The sequence below is a fragment of the Theobroma cacao genome, chromosome 5 (genome assembly GCF_053813885.1).
Source record: "Theobroma cacao isolate CCN51 chromosome 5, ASM5381388v1, whole genome shotgun sequence".
Lineage (NCBI taxonomy): Eukaryota > Viridiplantae > Streptophyta > Magnoliopsida > Malvales > Malvaceae > Theobroma > Theobroma cacao.
The window spans coordinates 27,323,445-27,335,627 of record NC_142643.1 but is presented as its reverse complement, the minus strand read 5'-3'; the positions used below and the strand labels follow the sequence as shown (position 1 = coordinate 27,335,627).

Here is a 12,183-nt window from a genome sequence, read left to right as displayed (position 1 = left end):
CAAAAGTTACTCCCGTCATCACTCACGATAGCTCTTGGTGTATCGAATATAGTGAAAATGCTCATCTTTAGAAATTTCATCACCGACTTAGCGTCATTTGTAGGCAAGGCTGAGGCTTCTACTGTCACGACCTGGAACCTCCCTCGGGCCCATGACAACCGCCGTGAAGTCCCAATTGACACTCATTGTCCGAAATGCCAATCGTAACCCCGCAAGGCTTACATATCAGTTTCTTGCTTTTTCTGTGAGCAATCGTTTTTAAACATTCCATTTTAAACAATTACCAGACGTTTTCGGCTCAAGTAAATCAAAAGATAAAAATAGAGCATTTTTATATAAAATAATATTTATAGAAATACGTGTAAGTAAAATAAATTCATACATACAATAATTTACAAAGTTATAATGTACAATAATAATTACAATGACAAGTGGCCCTTAAATACACCAAGTGTTGGTGATAGTAACCTACTGTCTGTGAGATTGAGGGGTCAACTGGAATCCCCGACAAAATCGGTATCTACAAGCTACCACAAGCCTGAAATATTTGGAAATGAGGTGGGTGAGATTTTGCAATCCCAATGAGTAAACAGACATTATCATAAATATCTAAAGGCGAGTAAAATGGAGGCAAGTTTAAACAATAAATTACAAACCATTTCATAAGGTTTTCAATTTATTTCTTAAACCATAAAATATTTGTAATTTACCAAAACAATTGTTAAGGCTTCTGACTTTTATTAAAAACAAGGCTCAAGCCAAAACTAATCCTCGGGGATACCTTGACCGAGGCATCTAATCGAGTCCACCAAGGTTGTTAAGATATTTACATGTGAAACACATTTTTATTTTTAAAACAAGCTGTTTCTTGGCGTTGGTCGAGTTACACATTCACGTGGGGTTTTGACGTGAAGTGAGCTGTAACACTACCCCAGGAGTTACCCTCCTCGCCTCTACTACCGGAGTAACTATATAACCGGGTTTACCGTGCCCTTCTAATAGGCAGTCCACAGAAACCTGTCACTGCAGTGACTAAACCCACCAATTTTAATAAAATTTCGACAGTATAACGTGGCTTTTATTTATTTACCCAGCCTACATAGTAAAAGACAGCTTACATAAATTCCCAAGGCAATTATAACATATAGCCACATATACTCATATATGATAAGCCGTTCATAGGAAAATATATATTTCAAAATATTTGGCAGCCTTCAATTACTCAATTTCATAATCAACACAATATATTTTTATTTGTCACATTTATTTCTAAAACATCAAAAATCCAATTTTAATCTCATTTTCATTTCATAAAATGCATGAAGAGCATTTAAAAATAAACTCTAGATAATTTACAATAATAATAGGTTTACTCACCGTTTGTACAAACTAAATGCTTCCTAGGTGCCCCGATCATTGTTCGTCGAGTACGACTTTCTTGCCTTTATCGGAAGGCTCTCCTCTTAGACACATTGCAAAAATTACACAATTCACCACATTGATGCTAAATCACTATATAATTGACTTAAATCCTATACTAATGCATGGTATGAAATGCAATAGCCTGAAACGGCTTAAACGCGGTATTAACTTATTTTTGGCACTTTACCTGATAAATTGATAACACGCTCCATTTTAGCTCTAAATTGTCCCATTTTCTTTCCAACATTTCTAACCATTAAATATCAGCCAATAACTCACTAAAATCACCAAAATCAGCTCACTTTCCTCCTTGAAAAATTCGGCCAAAAATGGGACATTAATTTGGTAAATCTTCCACTTTGTTTTTCTATCACATTTAACCATTTTTCATCATTTTCTCTTCATTTCTCTTACAATAAAAATCAGTTCATCATCATTGTAAATCATTGAACATTCAGCCAAGGGTGGGTACTGTGAAAATTTCATGCTTTCTTGCCCAATTTGATTTCTATACACATTTAACTAACTAAAACTATCAATTTAACTAAAAATCAAAACATAAAAATTTCAAATTCCTCCCCCTTGAATTTCGTCCAGCCCTTGATATCACTTTTTGATCTCCCTCCTCAAGCATGCTAAATGGAAACAAAGGCATAAGAAAGGTAGAAATCAAGCTAAAGTCGAAAAATTTTACCGTTAGACGCGTAAACGGTCGAAAAACGCGATTTCCCCTTTGAATTTTCTAGTTTTCCTTTGGTTTTTCTCTTTTCTTCCTTTCCTCTCTATTTTCTCTCTTGTTCTCTCCTTATGGCCGGCTATCACCTGATGTGGGGTTTAAATGGTCTGATTTTCCATTAAAATAATATTAAATCATTAAAAGTGCCATGTGTCACTTTTCCATTGGCCCATTTTTAAAATTTCATCCTTTAAACTTAAATTTTTCACCACTTAACATACCATAGTTATTCATACCAAAAATAAGTAAATCCTATGATTTTGACAAGTTTTGGATGGTGAAAATTTCGATTTTTACCCGAGGTGACAAAATTACCGTTTTGCCCTTATGTTTCGAAAATTATCGAAATTGAAAATTTTCACTTCCTATCATTAAATTATACTCCAAATAGTTAATCTTGGTCAAAATTTTCACTCCATGATCAAATTATTATCTTAGGTGGCAAAATGATGATTTTTCCCCTAAACATCAAAATTTTAAAGTTTTCTCCAAATGAACCCTCGAACTCCGAACAATCATTTTTAGTCATTTCTGGATTGTAAAATATTAAATTTCATCTTACAATTCCTGTTTGAACTAGTTCGAGGTTAAATCAACTCAAGTGTACCGTTAGGTACAATACCTGGTTTCGTCTCTTCTTAGAACTTTCCTAGCATAATAACATGCTACTTAGTGCATGTATGTCATGACATGTATTTATAAGGTCGAGTTTTACATCTACTCACTTTGACACATAGTCGGCAACCACCAAAATGTACCAATTGCTGAATGAGGATATGAATGGTCCCATGAAATCTATTCCCCAGACATAAAAAATCTCCACTTCCAAAATGTTGTTAAGCGACATCTAATGTCTTTTGGAAATGTTCCCCACTCTTTGACATCTGCTACAATGCAAAACAAAGTTATGAGCATCCTCGAACAATGTTGGCCAATACAAACCTGATTGAATAACTTGGCTGTCGTTCTATCTCCTCCAAAATTGCCACTATACTCGAATGAGTGGCAATGTCTAAACACGTTTTCAACTTTTTCCTTTGGAATGCACCTTCTTATAATTCTATCAGCACATTGCTTAAACAAAAATGGTTCATCCCACTTAAAATTTTTCATCATGCAAAAACTTATGTCTTTGTTGAGAAGTTAAATTTAGAGATAGAAGCTTACTTACAATGAAGTTGACATAATTAGCGTACCATGGTAATTTCTTTTGACCAACATATAAAAATTGTTCATTAGGGAAACTTTCGTTGATCAAAGTAACGTCCTTACCCTGGCTGTCATGCTTTAACCTTGACAAATGGTCTGCTACTTGATTTTTTGAACCTTTTCTGTCCCTAATTTCCAAATCAAATTGTTGTAGCAACAAAATCCATCTTATCAACCTTGGCTTGGCATCTTTTTTAGTAATCAAATACTTAATTGTAGAGTGGTCAGTATAAAGAATAACTTTAGTGCCAATCAAGTATGAACGAAATTTTTCAAATGCATACACAACAGCTAATAATTCTTTCTTAATGGTGGTGTAGTGCACCTAGGTTTGAGTCAAGGTTTTACTTACATAATATATAGAATGAAAAATTTTATTCTTTCTCTATACTAACTGCACCTACAGCATGATCACTAGCATTACACATAAGCTCAAATGGGCATGACCAATCAAGAACTACAATAATGGGTGTAGTTGTCAACTTTTTTTTCAATTCTATAGATGCAGCTTGACATGCATCATCAAATTTAAATGGGATATCCTTTTCTAAAAGATTGCACTTAGGTTTAGCAATTTTGGAAAAATCCTTAATGAATCATTGATAAAAGTCGACATGTCCAAGCAAACTTCGAATACCTTTTACTGAGGTTGGCAATGGAAGCTTTTCAGTGGTCTCAATCTTGGCTTTGTCAACCTCTAATCCTTTTCCAAAATCTTATCAGTTAAATTCTACTACACAAATATACGTATCGAATAGATAATTTATACGCAAGCAGAGTATCAATCCCACATAGAATTGATCTAAAATTTTACTAAGTACTAAAATTAGAACAATTTAGTTTTATTCAAATAATTAAAATCTAAATTCTAATTAAACTAAAAACTACTCAACTAAAACTAATTTAATTAAAAATTAAAGCAACGACATAATTAGGTAAAAAGCAAATCAAATAAGCCTATAAGTACAATATCCCTCACACTTCATCTAAATCTTACCTCTCTTCCTTAACTTATTTCAATGAGTTGAATTGCTAACCTAGAGTCCTCAATTATTTATAAAGGTCTCCCGACTCGTCTTATAAAAATATCTATTTTAACCAAAACACTATATCCCTATGTGAATTGAAATTAAAACAGATTCATTAAGCTCAGGCTTTAATCTAGCTACATATGACTTATAGGTATATCCCTATTCTATACGCAAATCAATTAATATGATCATATACTATTCCAATTTTAGTCTACATTAAACACCCTTTCCCAAGTTTGTCTAGGTTCCTAAATCAATTTAACTGGTGACTAACGAATTAAAAGCATTAAGAATAAATTGGAATAAACAATTCAATTCCATTGAAAATAAGCAGGAAAGAGATTAAAAATTCAGATTACATGTGAATTCAATTGCAATAATAGAAAAATAGTTTAGTTCATAATATCTAATAAAAACTTCATCCAAAGAAAATTAGCCATTAATCCAAGTTAAAAAAATAAGAAAAACACAAAAGTAGAAAGAGAAAACTAATAGTTGAAGCTTTATGATCTTGATTCTCCCTCTAATTCTCTTACTTTCTTGCTTTGTTTTTGGCTCTTTTTCTTCAGGGAAATTGCTTGCTGCCTTCTCCTAGAAACATATAAAAAAGGCCCTTTAAATAGCCTCCAAAAGCCCTAGCTTCCAAAATCTCATAAGCTTGTTTTTTTTTCGGAAAATATGTTAAGTGTTGCGGCTCTCATTTCCCAGAGCCACGGCTCTTGAAGGTTCTGTCTTAGTTTTGTTTTTTTGGTGCAGTACTTTCAGTTCAATAAAGATTTTGACCATCTTCCCATCAGAACTAGGAAATGTGGTAAACATCAAAGTTGTAGCCCTGCCTCTTAACTTTCTAATGGTCTAAAAATCATGTAATTTGAACATCTATAGTGGGAGATATGCTTGAAAAACAAAAATATATGCAAACAAAGCACCAGTCCATTATGCACCTTTCTTCACCAATTGAAATTTTTTTGATCCTACTATTACAAAAGCATAAAAATAAATATAAATAAAATAAAAATAACATTATTAACTTAAAATAAACATTTAAACATAAATTAAACTAAACTAATAAAATAACTAAAAACACCTAAATCCAATCTAAATCTAGTCTAACTTAGACTAATTAGGTATTTAATCTCCCATTAAATATATGTATTTGATGCACACATCACCTTGTGACCAAGAACGATGCCTTTTTGTACCATTAAATGGCACTTCTCATAATTTAAAACTAAGTTTTTCTCCTCACATCTTTGCAATCCCATGTTAATATTGAACAAACATTCATCAGAATTATTGTCAAAAACTAGAGAAATCATCCATAAATACCTCTATAGTTTTCTCCACCATATTTAAGAAGATAGACATCATGCATCGTTAAAATGTTGTTGGAGCATTACATAGCCCAAAGGCATCCTTCTAAAGGCAAAAATACCATAGGGACATGTGAAGATTGTTTTCTTTTGATCTTTTGGTGCTATGGCCATCTAATTACAGCTTAAGTGTCCACCAAGAAATAGTAATACTCTCTTTCAATTAACCTATCTAACATCTAGTCAATGAAAGGTAAAGGAAAATGATTGTTCCTTGTGTCCTTGTTCAGTTTTTTGTAATCCATGCATACTCTCCATCTAGTGATTATTCTTGTGGGAATGAGCTCATTGTTTTCATTTGCCACCATTATTATCCCACTTTTCGTTGGTATACATTGCATTAGACTTACCCAATCACTATCTAAAATAGGATTAATGATGCCAGCGCTAGCCACTTGTGTCACGACCCGGAACCTCCTTCAGGCCCATGACAATCGCCGCGACGTCCCGATTGACACTCATTATCCGAAATGCCAACCAAAATTTCGCAAGGCTTACATATCAATTTCTTTCCTTTCCTGTGAGCAATCATTGTTAAATATCGAGTTTTTAGAGAATATATACTATTTTAGATCAAAAACAATCAAAATAAAATTTTTGCCACACAGGGGTATTTTGGTCATTTTTTTCTCAAAAATTTCAAAACTGGCTAAAATGTAATATACAAGTACAAAATACATAATTCATATTCAAAATGAGTTTAAAAGTCTAAAATCTTCATTTAAAACGAAATTACGGTTATTTCAATATAATAAGAAAATAAAAGAAATATTAAGGGAAATATTCTATTTTCTTATAAAACAATATTTATAGAGTTATACGTGAATAATTTTTATAGCGTAAAAGCTAAATAAATTTATACATACTGAAATACAGTAAGCCAAAATATTTAATTTAATTTACAATAACAAGAGGGCCCCCGAATAAACAAAAGTAAAGAGGACTGTGAACCTACGGTTTGAAAAATGCAGATCCAATGGTAGTCCTCGATGAGATCAGCTATCTACAGTCTATACTGAACCTGAAATGAGTGGAAAGGAGTTGGGTGAGATTTTGCAATCCCAATGAGTAAACAGACATTATCATAAATATCTAAAGGCGAGTAAAATGGAGGCAAGTTTAAGCAACAAATTTCAACCCATTTCATAATGTTTTCAATTTTTTTCTTAAACCATAAAATATTTGTAATTTACCAAAACAATTGTTAAGGCTTATGTCTTTTATTAAAACAAGGCTCAAGCCAAAACTAATCCTCAGGGATACCTTGGCCGAGGCATCTAACCGAGTCCACCAAGGGTGTTAAAATATTCACACGTGAAACACATTTTTATTTTTAAAAACCAGCCGTTCCTTGGCGTTGGCCGAGTTACACATTCACGTGGGGGTTCGACGTGAAGTGAGCTCTAATACTACCCCAAGATTTACCCTCCTCGCCTCTACAACCGGAGTAACTATATAACTGGGTTTATCGTGCCCCTCTAATAGGCAGTCCACGAAAACCCGTCACTGCAGTGACTAACCCACCAATTTTAATAAAATTTCGACAGTATAACGTGACTTTTATTTATTTATCCAGCCTGCATAGTAAAATCAACTTACATAAATTTCCCAAATGCACTCACAAAATATAGCCACATATACTCATTTCTCATAAGCCATTCCTAGGAAAATATATATTTTTCAAGTCAATTTGCAGCCTCCAATTACTCAATTTCATTATCCATACAATATATTTTTATTTGTCACATTTATTCTTAAAATATCAAAAATCCCGTTTTAATCTCGTTCTCATTTCATAATATACATAAAGGGCATTTAAAAATAAACTCTAGATAATTTACAATAATAATAAGTTTACTCACCGTTTGTACAAACTAAAAGCTTTCTAAGCGCCCCGATCATTACTCGTCAGGTACGACTTCTTTGCCTTTTCCGAAAGGCTCTCCTCCTAGACACATTACAAAAATTTACACAATTCATCACATTGATGCTAAATCACTATATAATTAACTTAAATCCTATACTAATGCATGGTATGAAATGCAATAGCCTAAAACGGCTTAAATGCGGTATTAACCTATTTTTGGCACTTTGCCCGATAAATTGCTAACGCTCTCCATTTTAGCTCTAAATCATCCCATTCTCTCTCCAACATTTATAACCATTAAATATCAGCCAATAACCTTCTAAAAACAACAAAATCAGCTCACTCCCTTCCTTGGAAAATTCGGCCAAAAATGGGACATTAACTCGGTTAATTTTCTACTTTGTTTTTCTATCACGTTTAATCGTTTTTCATCATTTTCTCTTCATTTCCCTTAGAATAAAATCAATTCATCATCATTGTACAGCATTGAGCATCCAGCCAAGAGTGGGTATTGTGAAAATTTAATGATTTCTTGCCCAATTTAATTTCTAAACACATTTAACTAACTAAAAACTATCAATTTAACTAAAAATCAAAACCTAAAAATTTCAATTTCTCTCTCCTAGAATTTCATCCAGCCCTTGATATCACTTTTTGATCTCTCTCCGCAAGCATGCTAAATGGAAATAAAGGCATAGGAAAGGTAGAAATCAAGCTAAAATCGAAAAATCTTACCGTTAGACGCGTAAACGGTCGAAAATCGTGAATTTCCCTTTGAATTTTCTTGTTTCTCTTTGGTTTTTCTTTTTTTCTTCCTTTCCACTCTATTTCCTCTCTTGTTCTTCCTTATGGCTGGCCAGCACTAAAAATTTGGGTTTAAATGGCTGACTTTTCATTAAAATAATATTATTTCATTAAAAAAATGCCACGTGTCACTTTCCCATTGGCCCATTTTTAAAATTTCATCCATTTGTTTCCAAATTTTCACCATACACTTGTCCCACATTTTTGCTTAGATAAAATTCTCAGACTTATCCAAAGTCTCGGTGGAGTAATTTTTGAAATTGACACTTTTGCCCCCGTAAAAGTCAAAAATTACATTTTTGCCTCAAAAATTGAAAAATTACCCATAGACATATTTTTCATCCCTTATACTCATACCATTCTCCAATTTATTAAATTTGATCTAAATTCTCTCAAAATCTCAAATTTTGTCCGTGGGTGGCAACATTACGATTTTGCCCCTACACTCCAAAAATCACCAGAATTAAACTTTTTCACTTTCTATCATTAAACTATACTCCAAATAGTTAATCTTGGTCAAAAATTTCACTCCATGATCAAATTATTATCTTAGGTGGCAAAATGACGATTTTGCCCTTGAATATCAAAATTTCTAATTTTACCCCAAATGAACCCTCGAACTCCGAACAATCATTTTTAGTCATTCCTGGACTATAAAATATTAAATTTCATCTTACAATTCCTATTTGAACTAGTTCGAAGTTAAATCAATTTAAGTATACCGTTAGGTACGATATCGGGTTTCGTCTTTTCTTATGTGCTTTCCTAGCATAATAACATGCTACTCAGTGCATGTATGTCATGACATGTATTTATAGGGTCGGGTTTTACAACTTGATTATTTCTTTCTTGACCACCTCTTTCATGATTGGATTCAATCTCCTCTGATGCTTGATAGTGGCTTTATGATTATCCTCTAATAAAATTTTGTGCATGCATATTGAAGGTTTTATCCCCTTTATATCAACAATTGACCATCCAAGTGTTTTTTCATGCTCTCTCAAAACTTAAGCAACTTTTCTTTTTACTTGTTAGTAAGATTGGATACAACAATAACTGAAAGAGTAGATGAGTTTCCAAGATATGCATACCACAAATGATTCAGTAATTGCTTGAGTTTTGACTTAGGAAGATCCTCAATTGAAGGTTTCACTGCTGAGGATGAAGAGGAAGACAAATCTAACAACTCAAACTAAGTTCCCAACACTCGAGATGGGAAATTCAAATCATTGACACACTCTATGACCTTTTCATTATTGGGTTCAGATTCAGAAATCAATGATACTTTAAATGGGTCAACAGGTTGACTTTCCATGAAGACTTCACTTGTGGCCCTACTATCACTAACTGCAAAACACTCATCATGATCATTAGTAAACTTTAAAGCTCTAAAAAAATTGAATGTTACCTCTTGATCTTGTACTCGCAAGGTAAGTTCCCCTTTTTTAACATCAATAAGTGCTTTGGTCGTGCGTAAAAAAGGTCTCCCAAGGATAATAGGAAGCTCTCTATCTTCCTCCATGTCAAGAACTACAAAGTTTGCTGGAAATATGAATTTATCCACCTGTACAAGCACATCTTCCATTATGCCTCTTTGATATATGAGAGTTGTATCTGCTAATTAAAGAGACATAGTGGTAGGCTTAATCTCCCTCAAACCCAACTTGTTGTAGATGGACAACGGCATCAAATTAATATTAACCCCTAAATCACTTAAAGCTTTGGCAAAGAATAAAGTACCAACTGTGCATGGAATAGTAAAGCTGTATGGGTCCTTAAGTTTTGGAGGTAGCTTATTCTAAATGATTACACTGCACTGGTCAGTCAGTACTACTATCTTAAACTCACCCAATTTTCTCTTCTTGGATAAAATATTTTTTAGAAATCTAACATACGAAGTCATTTACTTTAGTGCCTTTGCAAATGGAATGTTGATGTGAAATTTTTTAAACACCTTTATAAATTTTTGAAACTAACTCTCCTTTTGTTGCTTTTTCAAATGTTAAGGAAAATGTTGTGGTGGTATAATTAACTTAGTCACTTTTGCTAGACACTGTTCTTTAGAATTTGAAATCTAATTCCCACTCTCCACATTATTGTCTTTCTGTGAAATTTTTTGTGGTTCGTTTTTAACCTCCTTTCCATTTCTCAAACTGATGGCCTTGATATGTTATTTGCCTTCTCTCCTTGGATTTGCTTCGGTATCACTAGGTAGTATTCCTTAAGGTCAATTGTTTATTAAATTGGCAAGTTGACCAACCTGAGTCTCAAGGTTTCAAAATGATGCTGCTTGACTTTAAATGAGAGCTATTTGACTTTGTATGATGTTATCATTCTATGTCATGTACTGCCTTAGCAAATCTTCCACACCTAGCTTCTTTTCTGAAATAGGTGTTTTGCCTTGCTACTGGAATCCTAGAGGTGCATTTGGCCTTGAAGTTGAGGAAGACCCTTGATTATTAGCCCAAGAGAAATTTGGATGGTTCCTCCACCTTGGGATGTACTTGTTGGAGTAAGGGTCATTTTGCTATCTATTCCCCACAAATTGCACTATTTCTATCAAACATTGACACTAATGGCTTGCTTGATTATCTCTACAATATTCACAAGCTACAAAAGGACTTTGAATGAAGTTAGTACCAAAAGATTCAACTATCTTACTCTCTTATGCATTGATCACTCTACTAGCCACTAATAGTTATTTATAATGTTTCTTCTAACAAATTGTATGCCTCATCAATTGATTTAGCCATTAAAGCTCTTCCTGCAATAGCATCAAAGGTAGTCTGAACATGCCCACTCAAGCCATTTTAGAAAGTCTGCACCTGAAGCCACTTTGGAATACCATGATGAGGACAACACCCAAGTAATTCTTTGTTTATTTCCCAAGCCTTAAACAGTGATTCCGAATCTTGCTGCATGAATCATGTAATATCATTCCTCATTTTCGTTTTCTTAGCAGGAGGAAAGAACTTAGTAAGGAACTTTTGAGCAAGATTATCCCATGTTGATATTAAGCTAATGGGGGGCACATTCAGCCATGCTTTAGCTTTATCCCTCAATGAGAAAGGAAAAAGCCTCAAACAAATTGCATCATTTATTAAATCATCGTATTTGAATGTATCACAAATCTCCAAGAAGTTTGATATATGCCCATTTGGATCATTATTTGGTAGACACCCAAACTGGACTGAAGTTTGAATTATGGTGATGATGGCTAGCTTGATCTCTAAATTATTTGCTTGAATAGTCAGCCTTCGAATGCTTAATGGAATCCCTTGCACTAATGGGACAACATAATCCCTTAAGCAATGATTTTCAGCTATTACATGCTCTTGGATTTGTTATTCACCCTATTGATCAACTATTGTATTTACTGAAGCAAAACCTAGTTGATTTTCTATTCGAAGTCTTCGAAATGTTCTCTCAATCTCTGGATCACAAGGTATAATCTTCAAGCTTTTTACTCTTCTCATACAATGACTGAACACACTTGCAAAACAAAAAAACAAAAATTAAATCAAGACTAATCTATGGAAATTTAACATTAGCAAATAATAAAGACAATAAAATCTCTGGCAACGATGCCAAAAACTTGTTGTTGAATTTTCATGCAAGTGCACATTGTCGCAAACAAGTAATATAGTAGAAGTAGAGTATCGTTCCTATAAGGATTTGTTTCTAAAGTTTCACTAAGTACTAAAATTTTATAACAAATTAATCTTATTTAAGTAATCAAAA

The 12,183-nt window shown here is 33.3% G+C and overlaps 1 non-coding gene across 1 annotated transcript; it reads left to right on the top strand.

The window, feature by feature from the left end:
• Positions 1-11,283: 11,283 nt before the first annotated feature.
• On the top strand, positions 11,284-11,390 carry LOC148762520 (small nucleolar RNA R71). The gene has a single exon (XR_016026820.1). It is a non-coding gene; the product is annotated as a small nucleolar RNA R71 (small nucleolar RNA).
• The last annotated feature ends 793 nt before the right edge of the window (positions 11,391-12,183 follow it).